This window comes from Macrobrachium nipponense, chromosome 34 (genome assembly GCF_015104395.2).
Source record: "Macrobrachium nipponense isolate FS-2020 chromosome 34, ASM1510439v2, whole genome shotgun sequence".
NCBI classification, from domain to species: domain Eukaryota; kingdom Metazoa; phylum Arthropoda; class Malacostraca; order Decapoda; family Palaemonidae; genus Macrobrachium; species Macrobrachium nipponense.
Window position 1 is genome coordinate 6823396 of NC_061095.1, and position 16692 is coordinate 6840087.

General features: G+C 35.3%; 1 long non-coding RNA gene across 2 annotated transcripts in view; it reads left to right on the forward strand.

Moving 5' to 3' along the window:
• Positions 1–16692, forward strand: part of LOC135207647 (uncharacterized) — a 359652-nt gene that overhangs the window by 129665 nt on the left and 213295 nt on the right. The window contains exon 2 of one of the 2 annotated variants that reach the window (XR_010313014.1): positions 3861–3894. The exons of the other annotated variant lie outside the window; for it this stretch is intronic. This is a non-coding gene — a long non-coding RNA (uncharacterized LOC135207647). The remainder of the gene's footprint in view (positions 1–3860; positions 3895–16692) is intronic. 2 annotated transcript variants of the gene reach the window in all.

A 16692-nucleotide genomic window follows, 5' to 3' on the forward strand; every position in this document is an offset into this window, starting at 1 on the left:
TATATATATACTATATACATATATATATATATATATATATATATATATATATATATATATATATATATTCAGATTTACCTCTTTAGCTCAAGTTCTTATTTTTTTTTTTGCTTAGCCCTGTTTATCACTCCATCTACGTTGGTAAGCGCCCAAGGTAAATTTTCATAGGAAAAATAAGATTGTTCATTTTCATTTACATGGGAACGATGAGCAATTCTTGCAGTTAACTTGTGTTTGCTGATTTAGGATTCTTCGTCATGAAGTCCTGTACTTAAATGGTTTTGTAGGCCTCTAATTTGTTGAGTATATGAATCAGTCTTAATGTTCCTTGAAAGATTCTACTCATCAAACAGGGCTTAGCCGATTAGCTCTGTTTGGATGCCACATAGCACACTAGATGACTAGATAGGAGCGAGAACACCTTGGTTTTTCGTAAGCTTGCCGTCAGGTATGGTCATTGATCCTCTAGCTCAGGAGTTCAGGTATTAAGCGACAAATTTGGAGCAAGATTTTCCCGACAAAAGGTCTATTTTAGTGGCAGCAAGCGCGCACACACCTATAATATATATATATATATATATATATATATATATATATATATATATATATATATATATATATATGCTTAAAAAATCTTTGTAGATGCATGTGACTTCATAAATAAGCGAATACCACAGGAAAATAATAGTCAGAAATCCAAGCGCTTTCGCCTTCACTCAGACATCGTCAAGGAGTTAATGAAGTACAATTGGAGATAAAGGTCTCAGGTACAAAACAAGATCAAGAATACCAGATGGTTAATTGTCATAAGGGTAAAAATTAAAAGGGATAATCCAGGATTACCGGATATCACACGGTCACAAACCTAACCGAAACTACAAAGTATCTTTTACAGTCCAAAACATGTAAAAACTGAATATATTAATTTTGTTGCTTAATATTTATCTACAACTTTTTTCATAATGAAAGCATCAAGTTTAAATAAACCAAGACTTACAAATTTAGAACATTTCTATTATTTTTGACTTGATGAAACAAGATTCAATGATATTCCTTATAATCTTGTTTTCCTGGGGTTATTCGTTACTTATATATAATATATAATATATACTATATATATTATATATATATATATATATATATTATATATATATATATATATAGATATATATTATATGTAGATATTATTATATTATATTATATATAAAAATTAAAAGAGATAATCCAGGATTATCGGATATCAATGATATTCCTTTTAATCTTGTTTCATCAAGTCAAATAATAGAAATGTTCTAAATTTAAAATCTTGATTTATTTAAACTTGATGCTTTCATTATGAAAAAAGTTGTAGATAAATATAAGCAACAAAATTAATATATTCAGTTTTTACATGTTTTGGACTGTAAAAGATACTTTGTAGTTTCGGTTAGGTTTATGACCGTGTGATATCCGATAATCCTGGATTATCTCTTTTAATTTTTACCTTTTTTACAATTAACCATCTGATATTCTTGATCTTGTTTTGTACCTGAGACCTTTATCTCCAATTGTACTTCATTAACTCCTTGACGATGTCTAAGTAAAGAACGAAAGCGCTTGGATTTCTGACATTATTTTCCTGTGGTATTCGCTTACTTTTATATATCTATATATATATAATATATATATATAGTATATATATATATATATATATATTATATTATATATAATATACATATATACATAGAGAGAGAGAGAGAGATCTTGGGAGTGTTTGCATTCTTCTTTAATATATATTATGCATTCTCGGAAGTTTATATAATTAATCTTATTCGTGTTGACATATATGAAAAGTGAAAAAACTATAGCCGTTATTACCTTTAAGCAAACTGCTTCGAAAAAATTACATGAGATATTTCGTAAAAGAAAGAAGGTGCACATGTCCTTCGGAAAGAGGAAATATCTCTATGAAAAAATTGGATAGCGAGGAATAAGGACATCACGAATGACTCATCATAGAGCGTAATTTCGCACGGAGATTTCCCTAGGGGTGAAAAAGTGAAGACCGCCTTAGAGAGCGAAAAAAAAAAAAGACATATCTATCTTCATCTTATCGAGGGACGGAGCATCCTTTAGGGTGAGCCCTTGGGGCCCCCGATGATCTGGCAGGCATTAGGGCCCACCTTTTGATCCTTTAACGCGGCCCTGAGCCAGATTATTAGTGCGATCTGACGTGTAGCGTTCTCAATATGGGCGTTCTATCAGCCGCCGTTTCAGCAGACAGATTAGTTTATGGCTCTTTCCATATGTAAGATTTCGTCCGTTAGAACGATGCAAGATTTCGTCCGTTGGAACGGTTATAGACCATTACATTCTCCCACATATGACAGACAGTTTGGCTTTGTCAAACTTGTATTTACTCAGTCAGGTGTGATATTACTGATTGTGCATTATATGATTAAATTATACATTGTTAAAAAATATAAAAACGGCAATATGCAATGGTGATTCTCCTGTAAGCAGTTGTAGAAAATCTTTTTTTCTTAATGTAATTCTTTCAGAAATGAATTACCCTTTTCTCCAGTCTGTAATTTTCTTTATACTTAGGGATTTTGCGCATTACTCTGCGTTCATCGTTTTACTAAGTCGATATATTGCATCTGCATAATATTGTTATCTGGGCAAGTCATTTCTTGAAAGCAAAGTTATTGCACTTCCTGTGAAATATGCAAAGCCCACTTTGCATAGTTTCGCTTGATAGCCTGGGACAGAACTGAAGCATAATATCAATACAATGCACACGCGGTGTCTTAAAAATCCTTCATTATAATGGTCATTTACATAGGATAATTGAACGAGATGCAGAAACCCAAGCAAACTTTCTAAGGAAGATTCATGATAGTCTCTACTTGATATAGCTAAAGACTAATGCAGTGATGGAACGTATCAACTGAGACGTTTATTAATTTACTTCCATTTAGTTTATTTATATCTTATTCCGATTTTACATTTTCGTAATTTTTTATTGTATGTTTTTGGAAGCTTGCTTTACAAGCAGCTGACCTTATAGGCATGTACCTTAAAACGTTCACATACTGGAGATGATAATATTAATGTTGATAATCCAAGGGGAGCGCGAAACTCAACAGCAATCTCAAAGACTGGAATATTTTTCAATTAGACAGCTGCTTTGATACTAGGGCCTTTGAAAACGTAATGTTGAAGTAAATGCGCCTTGGGATGCTGCAGATTTCAATTACACCATTTCATTCATGTGCTTTCTATGCACAGTATGAAATATTATAATTATTTCTGTCGTTTTGGCGTCTGGTAATATTTCACACTGATTTGTCTGATCAGGTCTAGCAAACTAAATGACGACAATTTTTGCAGGAATGATCCTTGCAAGGTCATTTGCTAATTTGGATGTTACTTTGGTGCTTCTTGGACTCCTGCAAGTGTTTATTGTCATCGACTGTGAGGAGGAAGTTGGATGTAGCCAGTAGATGTTATGTGCAGTTTTAATTCTTTTGGAAGTTTTAAAACTGTCCGAGTGACGCGTCTGTCTCTTGACAGTCGTCTGTGTTGTGTATGTTAGCCTGGTAAAATATCTTTCCTAATTTTAATTTTCTCTCCAATGGGCGTCATGTTGTTATATATTTTGGAAGAGGTTACCATTATTTTGGAATAAAGGCACTTTTTTTATTTACATGCTTCCACTGTTTCTATCAACTGAGATATGAGTATTTTACTTAGATATCATTGTTAGAATATTTTACCATGAGTAAAAGAACTTTTAACGAATTTCTTTCATGTTTTTTTTTCATTTATATGTGTTATGTAGTTGCCATATTTTATCAGTGATGTTCTTATCTTTTCAGGTAAGGATTAAGCCGTGAAGATGTACTTATTTGGGTGAGTTTTTACGTTGGTGTCTAGAAAAAGTTTAACTCCTGTAATATGCATTGCAATACAGTCGTCAATACCCACCCAAAATACTATATTATCCGCATTTTCAAGGAAAAGAATTTCAGATATATTTAACTATCCCTGAATGGTTATCCTTCACGTTTCTAGATTTTGGAAGAACTTCAAATAGATGTAAATATCGTTGAATCCTGATCTTCTGCGCTTCCTTTTCCACATCATGTATTTACGCGGATAATATTACCTAAGACGCGAGGAAACGTACCGGCCACAGATTTTCCTTTCATCCGTCTTATACCTGGACAACCACTCAATCATTTTCATGCTGTGCTGGATCTTTGCCCTTCATTTCCAGCAAGTATTACGAGGAAATTTATTGTTAACATTAAAGTCTGTTACCACTTTATTTACTTTATGCATTTATTTATGCAATACTGCACGTCTCTGATGGCCCGTAAGATTACTTTTTTGCGAGGGTGATTCCATGACCTTTGTGTGCCTTAGTTTCACCCAAAATGAGATCGTTAAATTATGAAGACCTTTCAAACGGAATTATACCTTTATTATGAAAAAAACAACACAGCATCATATATCGATACAGTACATACATACAATACATACATATATATAATTATATATATATATATATATATATATATATCTATATATAGTATATATATTCTATATATATAATATATATATATATATATATATATATATATATACATACATATACATACATATACACGTTTAGAGTGTCCGTATTGAAAAGGGGTTAAATTGTGAAAAATACAAATTCAAAGGTGCAGCAAAACGATTAGTATAAATATAAAGGTGGATCATTGCCCTGTATAAGGTGCTTTCTTCATGAAGAAAATAAAGGACGATAGAATGGTGGCGAATGCAGATATTGGGAGGAAAAAGGGAAGTAAGAACAGAAACGTGTGTTCTGGCTCGTGATTGAAAGTCTTATGTACAAGAAATGCGAGAATCCTTGGAAGATAGACGTGTGGGGCGCAGTTTGTGTCTTGGGGACTGGAACACTGCTAATGAGCTACTAACGAAGTTAGAGGGATTGGCTGATGTTTTGGTATTTTTTTCCCTTGTCATTCATTTTTGATACAGCACTCGAGGGTTGAATGCAGAAGTGATTATTGGGGTGAGTATTTAGAAGATTTGTCGAATAAGAAGATAGAAGGAAAATGGAGCCGAATGATAAGAGTGCATAGTACGTGTTACGTTAAACGTGAAAATGCTTGTGGAAGTTGCTGTGGATGTAAGTAAGGAGGGCAGTTGAAACGGATAATTGAAAGACGCCGAAAGGTTTGGAGATTAAGATAAAGGCCTCGGTACGTTGGTGAAAATGTAGTTGAGAGGGTGACTATGGTGGGTAAGTCATGGTGAAAGAAATTGGAGCGCTTTTAAGAATTATGCCATTAAAGGTATGTTATAGGATTTTGGTTGATAAGGAAATAAACACATGTCTGTAAGTATGGAAGAGGGTATATAGACCAGTGCTTATCATGAAACAGTTATGTGAGAAATATGAAAGAAGATCTAGAGAAAGCTTATGATAGAATTTCTAGAGTCAATGTGGATGGTGTTGAGTATGAATGGTGTAGAGGCTAAATTGCAGATAGCGTTAAAAAGCATTAATATTGGAACAGTAAATTGTTAAAGCAGGTGGGAGAATGACTGGTTTGGTGTAAAAGTGAGTCTGAAGCAAGGGTGTGTTCTGTATCCATGGCTGATTAACACCTTTTATGAATGGAGTGTTGTGAGAAGACAGAGTAAGGGCAGTAGATGTAGGTGCTAAGTTTTGGGATAAGAACGTGAGTTGTAAATGGTACGTAGGGTGGCTGATGTTTGCCGATAATATATTGATGGGTTTTGATTATGAAACTAAATTTCAGAGATTAGTTTGAAAATGTTTGCAAGAAGAAAACGTTGAGAGAATATATATGAACACGAGAAAGGTTATAAGGTTGAATGGGAACAAGAATGATGGAGCAGTGATTGGTATTATAGACGGTGAGAGATTTTGTATGATGAGTAAGTGAAGCAAGAAAAGGTAGCAAGATTTTTTAATAAGATTGGGAGGAATTCAAGGTGGTAATGTAGGAGCGAAATTTTGAACCAACTCTCCTCTATGGAATTGAAGTGGGGTTATTGAATGCAAATAAATAAAGCTGGAAGCTGTAGTGATAACTGTTTATTATTAGTATATGAAAAATGAGAAGGAAGTGAAATGTAACGATATACATAGTAGGATTGGTAAAAAGGTAAGAGTAGGTGACTGGATAGGTCAGTGTTTTGAGATGGTTCAGTCATCTGGAAAGAAGGAATGATGATAGGTTGGTGAAAATGATACACAATTCGGAAATGCTTGGAGGTAGTAAGAGAGAGGGATCTAGAAGTCTAGAAGGGGATGGATATATGGCTTGTAAGAGGTTTTGAAAAGAAGAGGTGGCACCAAACCTCCAGAAAGGGAAGGAGTGCTTGTAAAATAAAGGTGAGCCTTCTGTGTAAGAGCAAGAACCGGTTAGTGTTTGTTAGCTTTCGACATAATGGTTTCATTCCACAATTTAGCACTTGAAGTGTGCATGAGACAGTTGATACTGTCCTTACTTTTATTGTGAGCCGTGTCCCGTTAGGCCAAACAGCTTAATGTTGACACAGATATTTGTACAAATGTATAATGTGTGCGCTTTTGTGTATGTTTGTAAATATATTAATTGTAAAGATTGTATCAAAGTGCACGAACAGATTTTCTATAATTCTCACATTCTCAAGAGGTCTAATTTTCTGAAAATTAAATTACCACAAAGTCAAGAACAATAAGAAAATAATTCAGTGATTGTCAACAGCTGGAGATGGATGACTGACCCAAAACCGAAAGGAGAAATAATTCCACGGGTCTTTTCGTGCCGTCTTATCGAATTTTCTCGGTTACCTTTTCCCCTCAAAATGTCGTACTTATCTATTATACCATTTCATTTAGTCGAGGAAGGCATTTGCTGATAATTTTCTCCTCCTCGATGTAATTTCAATATTTATTTTCATCGTAAAATATATATTTATGTTCTTGTACAATAACATTTCGCCCTTGTCTATTTTATCCTGTGCGGGAGGATTTCTATCACTCATTCTTACTTTCTCAGTTTGGATAACTTCGCGTTACTTCCCTCATAACTGATAATTTTTTCGTTTTCCCCCTGAAGTTTCCAAAGTATTTTCTTTTGGTGGTGCCTTGCATTTGGCAGCAGAGAGTCCAGTTGACCAGGCTGTCACTGAGGTGACGGTCGAGGAAAAGAAATATCCTATTCCTTTGTTGGGGATTATCCGGAACTTGTGCGGATTTCTGCAATTGCTCCGTTGAAAAAGTCGCAGTATTTTGTCCGCCTGGCAGTCAAGTGGTAGTTCCCGTGTTCTCATGTCTGCTTTTCTTATTGAAAATTTAGTGAGAGTAGGGCTGTGTATGTGTAGAGAGAGAGAGAGAGAGAGAGAGAGAGAGAGAGAGAGAGAGAGAGAGAGATGTATGTCTCTGGTTTTGTGTTTATATTTAAAGTGAATTTATGAAGATGCGGATGCGTAAATCTAGGATCTACAAGCATATGTATTTTGTAGTATATTTTAAAATGTATTTATCAGGCAATATATTTGAAATGAAGATCAAAGGAAATAGTTTAGCCGAACGATTGGAATTCTCATTAAAAATTAGTTGGTTAAATGGCCCCACTTTGTTCCAAGAAGCTCTTCTATTTAGACAAATTGTAACGTGATATATACAGGTGTTTGATGTAGTTATATAGCAAACGAATATTTTATTTTGTCTTCTGTTAATGATAGACTATAGAATCAGGAAGTAGACTTTTTGAAAATTACCGTTACTTCCCATCCTCTTCAATGGCCGTTACTTCCAATCCTCTACAATGGCCGTTATTTCTTCCCATCCTCTACAATGGCCGTTACTTCCCATCCTCTACAATGGCTGTTACTGCCCATCCTCTATGCAGCATATCAGAAAAGGGAAGGAAAGTGAGAGAGATATAAAACCAAAAAGAGAGAAAGAGCAGCATCAGCAACCACCACCCGATATCCCTCACATACTAATATTAGCAGAAAGCCAACTGAAGGTAGGAGACCTGACTGCCAGTTCTTGAAGGGCGTTGGAGCGACGCTACTGGGGGCGTAGGGAGTTGTAGGGAGAAGGGTGAAACAAGTAGGATATTAAATTAACCAAGGACGGTTTAGATCTCCTAGGTGATGCTAACGCGCCATTACTATTGGTTGATGAGAGTGAAGGGAGTCGAGGCAGGGGGATAGAGAGAGAGAGAGGGTGATACGGGGATATTATAGGGCTTAGGTTCTTATTAATGTTTTACATAGCGGCTGGGTGTTCGGTTTGGGTTCACGTGTAGGAAGATGCGGTATTTATTTGATTTTGTACGGTTTATATGCATACATATCTGTGTGTGTGTATGTGTGAATGAATAAAACAAACACAATTGAATACATACTGCATCACCCTAAACTCAGACACCTGACAAACACGCGGCAATTCATATACATACATATACGTATATGTAACACGAGTATATGTGTGTGTATGTATATATATACACACAAACACATGCATTTGTGTCTTTGTATCTTTGCAGCTCCTCAGTTTTTAACAGTTCCTTATATTACTTTCTGCTCGAGACTTTCGAGAAATTTATCATTTTATTTGTTTGATAAATTACCGAATAGTCGCCTACTTCATTTAACTAACTTTTGAAGATCTGTGAATGGTTCAAACACCAACAAATCGTTACCTTATGTCTTTGTACTGTGGATTACTGTATGTTTTAGAAATAGACGCTGACAAGATGATTGGTTGAAGAATACAAATGAAATTTTTGCTATAAAGGTCAATATTAATATGTCATTATTTATTAATCTTTTATGAAGGACACTATGTATATATAGATACTACTCTAGACATTATTACTTTTTTACTCATTATTCTGAATGTTCTGTTATCTGTGTAATCATGTTAATCTCATGTCCTTCAGTGTGTAGGTTAGGTCAGCTAGACTCCCTTAAAAAACCATTTTCTCCGGAAAGAGAAAAAGAAAGAAAGAAATAAAAAAGGAAAAAAGGAGAAAGGTACCGTTGGGAATGTAAGACTCGAAGGGTTATTCTTTAACAGCTGAAATCGGGGCGAGTGAAAATTGTGAGGGAGTCGAATTGCGGAATAAAAAAAGTTCCGAGAAAAGTCGAAACCTCAAAAGAAAGTCGTCAACTTCTCCCAGAAGAAAAGTGCTGTCATTTGAAGGCCCTTGGCCCCTTCGAGGGCACATTAGAATGAATCACGTTCTTTATTGTTCTCCGGCTAAAGGGACGAGCCACTCGATGGCTTTCTCTAGTCCCGCCTTTTACTGAATTTCGAGGCAATGCTCTCTAGGAAACTGAGGGATGTGCTTTTCCGGCGTATGACCGCTAAACCTCTTATTTCAGTTGAGGCTTCACTGAATTTGGATGCGGTGTTCGTTTGGACGTTGAAGGAAGTTTGTTTTATGTTATGAAATATTTGTTCGCATTTTCATTTTTTCGCTTTGGTGAACTTGGTGATGTTCACCTCAACAATGAAGGAAACGGTTATTTTCTATTTATTTATCAACGTTATATGTATGTGTATATATATATAGTATAACATTATAATTATATCTATATATATATATATATATATATATATATATATATATATATATATATATATATATTAGAAAATACCCTTACCTTATCTTGAATTGCTTACTCTGGGACGGTAAGGGTAGTTCTATTATTTTTCTAAGTCATATTAATGTGGATAGTAACGTTATTCGCTTTTTTCCTTTTGATATATTCCATTGTTCCTCTCTGTCCATCTTATCTTTCTATTAATTTTTTTTACATTTTCTACGTTTCTAAAAGCTACTTGACCAACTCCAGTGATGCATAATCTGAAAATCCATGGATGAAAGAGATTCAAAGTTGCCGGGATTAAGCTCTTAGCGCTTAAAAATAAGCTTCTAGGATCCATAATTCATTACGAGCTCAAAAGGCGTAACCTACTAACATATTTCACCAGGTTTTGAGCAGTTTCATTTAGCGATGACATTTTCCAATTTAACTGTGTGAATTCTTATGCGGATATTTCAACTTTAGGTACTCGTGTTAAGGTGCAAAAATTTTTTTTTAATTCTTTCGGTCTTATTCAGAATTTTTGCTTTTTCATTTTTCTGGTATCTCTTTCACCTTTATTTCATTCCCGTGTTTTCCTCTTGATTTTCTTTTAAGTTCAGCTTAGGGTAAGAAAGGCAAGCTGCAAAATTGTTTTAATTCTTTCAATCTTATTCAGATTTTTCCCCCTTTTCCTGGTATCTTGTTCATCTTTATGTCATACCTTTTTCTCCTCTTGATTTTCTTTTAATTTCTACCCTGCCGTTTGTTCCTGTCTTCCTTCTCCCGTGTATTTTGCGATTCCTACTTCTACATTACACATTGGCCTTCTTTTCTCGCATATTTGCGTCGGCTCAAAAGAAAACAGAACTATCCGACTGACTCTTTAAACCGTGAGGTGATTCCACGAGTGTTTATTTGTGTTGTCATAGCAACCAGGATTTCGTTTCCGAAAATTTCCGTGATGCATCGTCGGAACGACGAAGTAGACATGAAAGGATGCCAGACATTAAAGGTACTCCGGTTCTTTGAAGTGGTCACTCTTGAAAGTTTCCGTTTTTGTACCTACCCATCTTTTCAGTTAATCGCGTGTTTGTGTGTGCTTATGAGAGTGTGCTTATGAGAGAGAGAGAGAGAGAGAGAGAGAGAGAGAGAGAGAGAGAGAGAGAGAGAGAGAGAATTTATAGAATAATTAAATTTTTCTGGTTGTTTTTAGTAACGTTGGATTTTGAAGAGAATTGCTTTGAAAGAGACGAGGACATGTGAAGTGATTTAAGATGATAAAGATGATAAAGAACGGGATTGAGAGGATTGGGCAGCCGTACGATTGTGTTATCACTTCTTATGAATCGAAGAAGACAATTCTGAAGTACAAAGTCTGTTCTTTAACTCTAGGCATGATTTTTAAACTAGGCATCCAGGTTGTATTTGAAGGTTAGGTTGTTACTTTTTTTCGAATGGGCACCATATTCTTCGGACGTTTGAATTCCGAGTCAGTGGCCCCTGTGGGCTTGTTCCATATGAATAGGGTTCTTCTTCTGAATATAAAAATAATAATAATCAAATGGAAAGGGAATAAATGATTACGTTTGTGGGTGTGTTTGCGGTCTTTTAAGTTCAGTTCTTGGTATAGCTCCAACTATGGCTGTCACCTTACGGGGCGAGATCCCTGGTAAGAGACAAATTGAAAATCGGCGGAAGAAGAGAGAAGAAATGTGACATAGCCATTTGCACCTGCCATTTTTGACCATTGAGCCCATGTCATACGTTCGGCTCCGACGTGGAATGACGGTTCTTACTTGAGAGTCGAGGGTGATAACATCTGGTTGGGCTGAGTTATGTAGAATCGCTTAAGTGAATGTTGACGTTTTCCGATGGGGTCGATTCGTTAATCCTGGTCGAGGAAGTTTTCACGGCAATGCTCTTTTAGTAGTTTAGTGATGGTTTTCACCAGTGTTGGTTTCTGTTTATTCGGCATAGAGCAAATTCATATTCAGATTGCTGATAGTGGGGTAATGAAATGACAGGGGACAGAAGAGAGAGAGAGAGAGAGAGAGAGAGAGAGAGAGAGAGAGAGAGAGAGAGAGAGAGAGAGAGTTATCAGTGCAGAAATCAATTCCATTAACCTTGGTTTTCATTTCAGTTTTTAGAGGTCGACCTTAATTACCATCATACTGGATGATACCCATCAATGTTTGTTTTTCAAATAATAAATAGCCTTCCATTAACAATTTGCAGTTCAGTTCAAAAATGGAATGAATCTAGAGACCGAGAGCCAGACACTTTTAAGTGTGTGTATGTGCATAAGATTTTGTATGTTTACCCACATAAAAACTTACTTCATACTCTTGGTAATGTTCCCTGTCCTTAGATGATTTGGCTCACCGCAACCATCTATTGTAACTGACTCAGGTCCAGAAAAGTTTTCGCCAAACTTTGAGATAAATTAGAGTGGGTTCAATGATGAATCTGATAGATTCTGCTGCGGATCTAGTTGTGGCTGTGGAGTCGATGGGAGTAATCGGCGAGGGAGGGTGGTGGGAAAAGTTAAGCTTTGGATTTTGTCGTTGGTCATTAAATGTGATTATGGATATGCTGGAAGTCTGTCTATAAACTGCTTATAGCGACATCGAAATCATGCCAAAAGAAAAACTCTTCATGGTGATAGCAATATCAAAGGACCATCAAAATTTTAAATATAATATTTTTTAGGACGATCGTAATTTGGATATAGATATAGTGGAAGGAAGCTGTTTGGTGTAGCAGTCCAAAATTGGGACATCATTTCATTAATCATTTTGGGGAAGATTAAGTCTCGGAGACATTCATCAAGTTTATGGACGATGGGATCCACTTCAGTTCTTCTTACATATGTTTCACAAACCTCAATGAAAGGTTATAATATAATGGAGTGGGTCGCGCCTTATATTTTCATTTGACATTCCTTGAAATATGTTTTCATATATTGATTGTCAATAATAGTGTTTTCTTGTAGACTGAGAAAACTAAACATTCGTCTTGGTTTCTTGTATTCTAAGAAAACTTAAAACTCGTCTTGGTTTCTTGTTTACGGAGAAAACTTAAAATTCGCTTGTTGGGTTCTTGTATTCTAAGAAAACTTAAAACTCGTCTTGGTTTCTTGTTTACGGAGAAAACTTAAAGCTCGTTTTGGTTTCTTGTTTATGGAGAAAACTTAAAGCTCGTTTTGGTTTCTTGTTTATGGAGAAAACTTAAAACTCGTTTTGGTTTCTTTTTATGTATACTTAGAAAAAAACTTAAAACTCGTCATGGTTTCTTGGTTTATGGAGAAAACTTAAAAAAACTCGTTTTTGGTTTCTTGTTACGGAGAAAACTTTAAAAAACTCGTTTTTTTGTTTCTTGTTTACGGAGAAAACGTAAAACTCGTCATGGTTTCTTGTTTACGAGAAAATTGGAAACTCGTCTTGGTTTTTGTATACTACAAAAAAACTTAAAACTCGTCATGGTTTCTGTATACTAAGAAAACTTAAAACTTCGTTTTGGTTTTCTTTCTTGTTTACGGAGAAAACTTAAAAACTCGTTTTTTGGTTTCGTTGTTTATGGAGAAAACTTAAAACTCGTTTTGGTTTTGTTTTTTCTTGTATACTAAGAAAACTTAAATCTAGTCTTGGTTTCTTGTTTCAATGGAGAAAAACTAAAACTCGCTTTGTTTTCTTGTTTACGGTTCCTATAAAACTTAAAAACTCGTTTTGGTTTCTTGTATACTAAGAAAAACTTAAAACTCGTCTTGGTTTCTTGTTTACGGAGAAAACTTAAAACTCGTTTTGGTTTTTTCTTGTTTACAAGGAAAATTATAAAAACTTAAAACTCGTCATGGTTTCTTGTTTACGAGAAAACTTAAAACTCGTTTTGTTTCTTGTTTATGGAGAAAACTTAAAACTCGTCTTGGTTTCTTGTATACTAAGAAAACTTAAAACTCGTTTTGGTTTCTTGTTTACGGAGAAAACTTAAAACTCGTTTTGGTTTCTTGTTTATGGAGAAAACTTAAAACTCGTTTTGGTTTCTTGTTTACGGAGAAAACTTAAAACTCGTTTTTTGGTTTTTGTTTACGGAGGAAAAACTTAAAACTCGTTTGGTTTCTTGTATACTAAGAAAACTTAAAACTCGTCTGGTTTCTTGTTTACGGAGAAAACTTAAAACTCGCTTTGGTTTCTTGTTTACGGAGAAAACTTAAAACTCGTCATGGTTTCTTGTTTACGGAGAAAACTTAAAACTCGTTTTGGTTTCTTGTATACTAAGAAACTTAAAACTCGTTTTGGTTTCTTGTTTACGGAGAAAACTTAAAACTCGTTTTGGTTTCTTGTTTATGGAGAAAACTTAAAACTCGTCTTGGTTTCTTGTATACTAAGAAAACTTAAAACTCGTCTTGGTTTCTTGTATACTAAGAAAACTTAAAACTCGTCTAGGTTTATTGTTTACGGAGAAAACTTAAAACTCGTTTTGGTTTCTTGTTTACAGAGAAAACTTAAAACTCGTTTTTGGTTTCTTGTTTACGAGAAAACTTTAAAACTTGTTTTGGTTTCTTGTTTACGGAGAAAACTTAGTAGTCGTCTCGTTTCTTGTTTTATGGAGAAAACTTGAACTCGTCTTGGTTTCTTGTTTACGGAGAAAACTTAGCAGTCGACTTCGTTTCTTGTTTACGGAGAAAACTTGAAACTCGTCTTGGTTTCTTGTTTATTGAGAAAACTTAAAACTCGTTTTGGTTTCTTGTATACTAAGAAAACTTAAAACTCGTTTTGGTTTCTTGTTTACGGAGAAAACTTAAAACTCGTTTTGGTTTCTTGTTTACGGAGAAAATTTGAAACTCGTCTTGGTTTCTTGTTTACGGAGAAAACTTAGAAGTCGTCTTGGTTTCTTGTTTACGGAGAAACTTGAAACTCGTCTTGGTTTCTAGTTTACGGAGAAAACTTTAAACTCGTTTTGGTTTCTTGTACACTGAGAAAACTTACTTCGTCTTGGTTCAGAACTGCGGCATTTCATAAATGTTATAAATAGTTTGTGTTGGTAGCGAGCAAACCATGGGCGTTTTGATGTAGTCGAGCGAGATCGCCGTTGCCATGGTTACCCGGGCTCCTGAGTAATGTGTTGCTTTCAAGTATTGCTCCTGTATTACAGGTCTGCTCTCTGGTTTGGTCGCCATGTTTTTTTTAGGTTCCCAGGGATTTTGGGATCGCTCTTGGTAACATGTAAGTACATATCTGGAAGGAATGATACGCAATTTTCGATAAAGGTAAGATTTTGGTGTCTGACATATTGCTCTCCAATCATTTTCATTAGTCCTTTTTTGTAAAATTCCCGAATTCCACCGTACCAAACATCATCAGTATTTTTCATATGTTTTATGCATCTTGCTATTTAATTCGTTTTATAAGCTTTACACATGGATGGATAAAATGTGTATTTTGTAGGCGTAATGTTTTTCATTATGTTGTATTTTGTATTTCTGCAAATGCATCGGCATTATCAGTCTCGAATATATAAGAAAAAATAATGTTCGTTTGTGAAATGGGTCCATTTTGAATACCGGGAGGCAAATTCCGAGATGTATACTGGTACTGCACCAGCCCCGGTTTTAATGCCATGCCCCTAGGTTAGGTTAGGTAGTTCTGAAGAACGGCAAAGTGGTCAATTCAGTGTGGAAAGCATATCAGATTGTTTTCAAGAAGATTCGGGGGTTAGTTTTTATGATAAGACGTCCCGCTTTCTCAGAGAAGGGACGGTACTCGGTTACAGCTCGGGAATATGCTACCGGGAGCGATCAGTATTATAGATCCCCTTGTTCCAATAAAGCTCCAGAATTTCATGAAGTGACAATTCACTTTCTTCCAAAAAAAAAAAAAAAAAAAAAATGGGATCGCGCTCTTTTTCGGGTGCTGATAACAGATTACTACGATTTTTTGCTTTGCTTGATCACATTCATGACTACACCCAGAGATTTGTGACGGTGCTTTATTGCGATGATCGCTGGATATAGCTTCACGGTGATCATTCAGTATGTACCTATACAGACAGAGGCACAAAATGACTGTCCAGCCTTAATAAGGACCTTTGAAGAATGTTAGGTGTAGGCTAGCGAAGGATAAGGAATATTTAAGTTGAAACGAACTTTTCTCTTCTTATTATTATTATTTATTAAGAGCCTGTTGGCCTAGTGGCCACTGTTTCCCCTACCCTCCCGATCCCCTACCTACCCTGCGCCGCCCCAACCGGGGCGGGCAAACAGGTTTGCATAAGGTGGATGGCTGTGTCATGTCTCCCCTACTGTCACCCGGGGGAGGACAAACAAGATCAGGTCCTCTTGGATTTGGTTATTATTATTATTATTATTATTATTATCATTATTATTATTATTATTATTATTATTATTATTATTATTATTATTATTAAAGTAGATTTTTGCGTCATTAAATTTTAAATGTTTTATATAATGACATCGTAATGGTATCATTGTTACAGAGAGGAAAAGGGCCCGATTGTCGATCACATTCAATTTTGCTTAAAGAAGGGATGCTATTTTTAGCCCCTGAAATATGACGTCATTTTATTAGGCACTCGGACTTGACTGCATAATTGAGATTCATCTGACGGCGCAGTATTAGAAGTTTTTGGCGTAGGCGGAGGGACTAAATTTGTCTGTTTCATAACCAGATTACCTCGGTAAGTTTCATAACCAGATTACCTCGGTAAGTGTATTTATTTGCTTGTGTGAGATGATTTTCATTATTTGGGTCTGCCAGCGGACGAGAAATTATACCTTGAAACGTTATATTAATTTGTATATCCTGTAAACTCGAGGTTCGTTATAGGTTTTTGTCTTGTAAAACACTGATACCTTTATTCCTGTTCACGTGGGGCGTACTTATTGTTAAGCATTTCTTTTTAACTTTTTTTTTTCATTTTAGTTTATTTAATTTTTTTTTACTCCTTACTTTTGGTAACTGTTAGCTGTACGTTTCCAGTATGTGAAACTTTATCCGACGTCCTTTGACGACGTAAGTGGTCAAAGTTGAGGGGCAGTTGAGTGCCTGCAAGATTTTATAT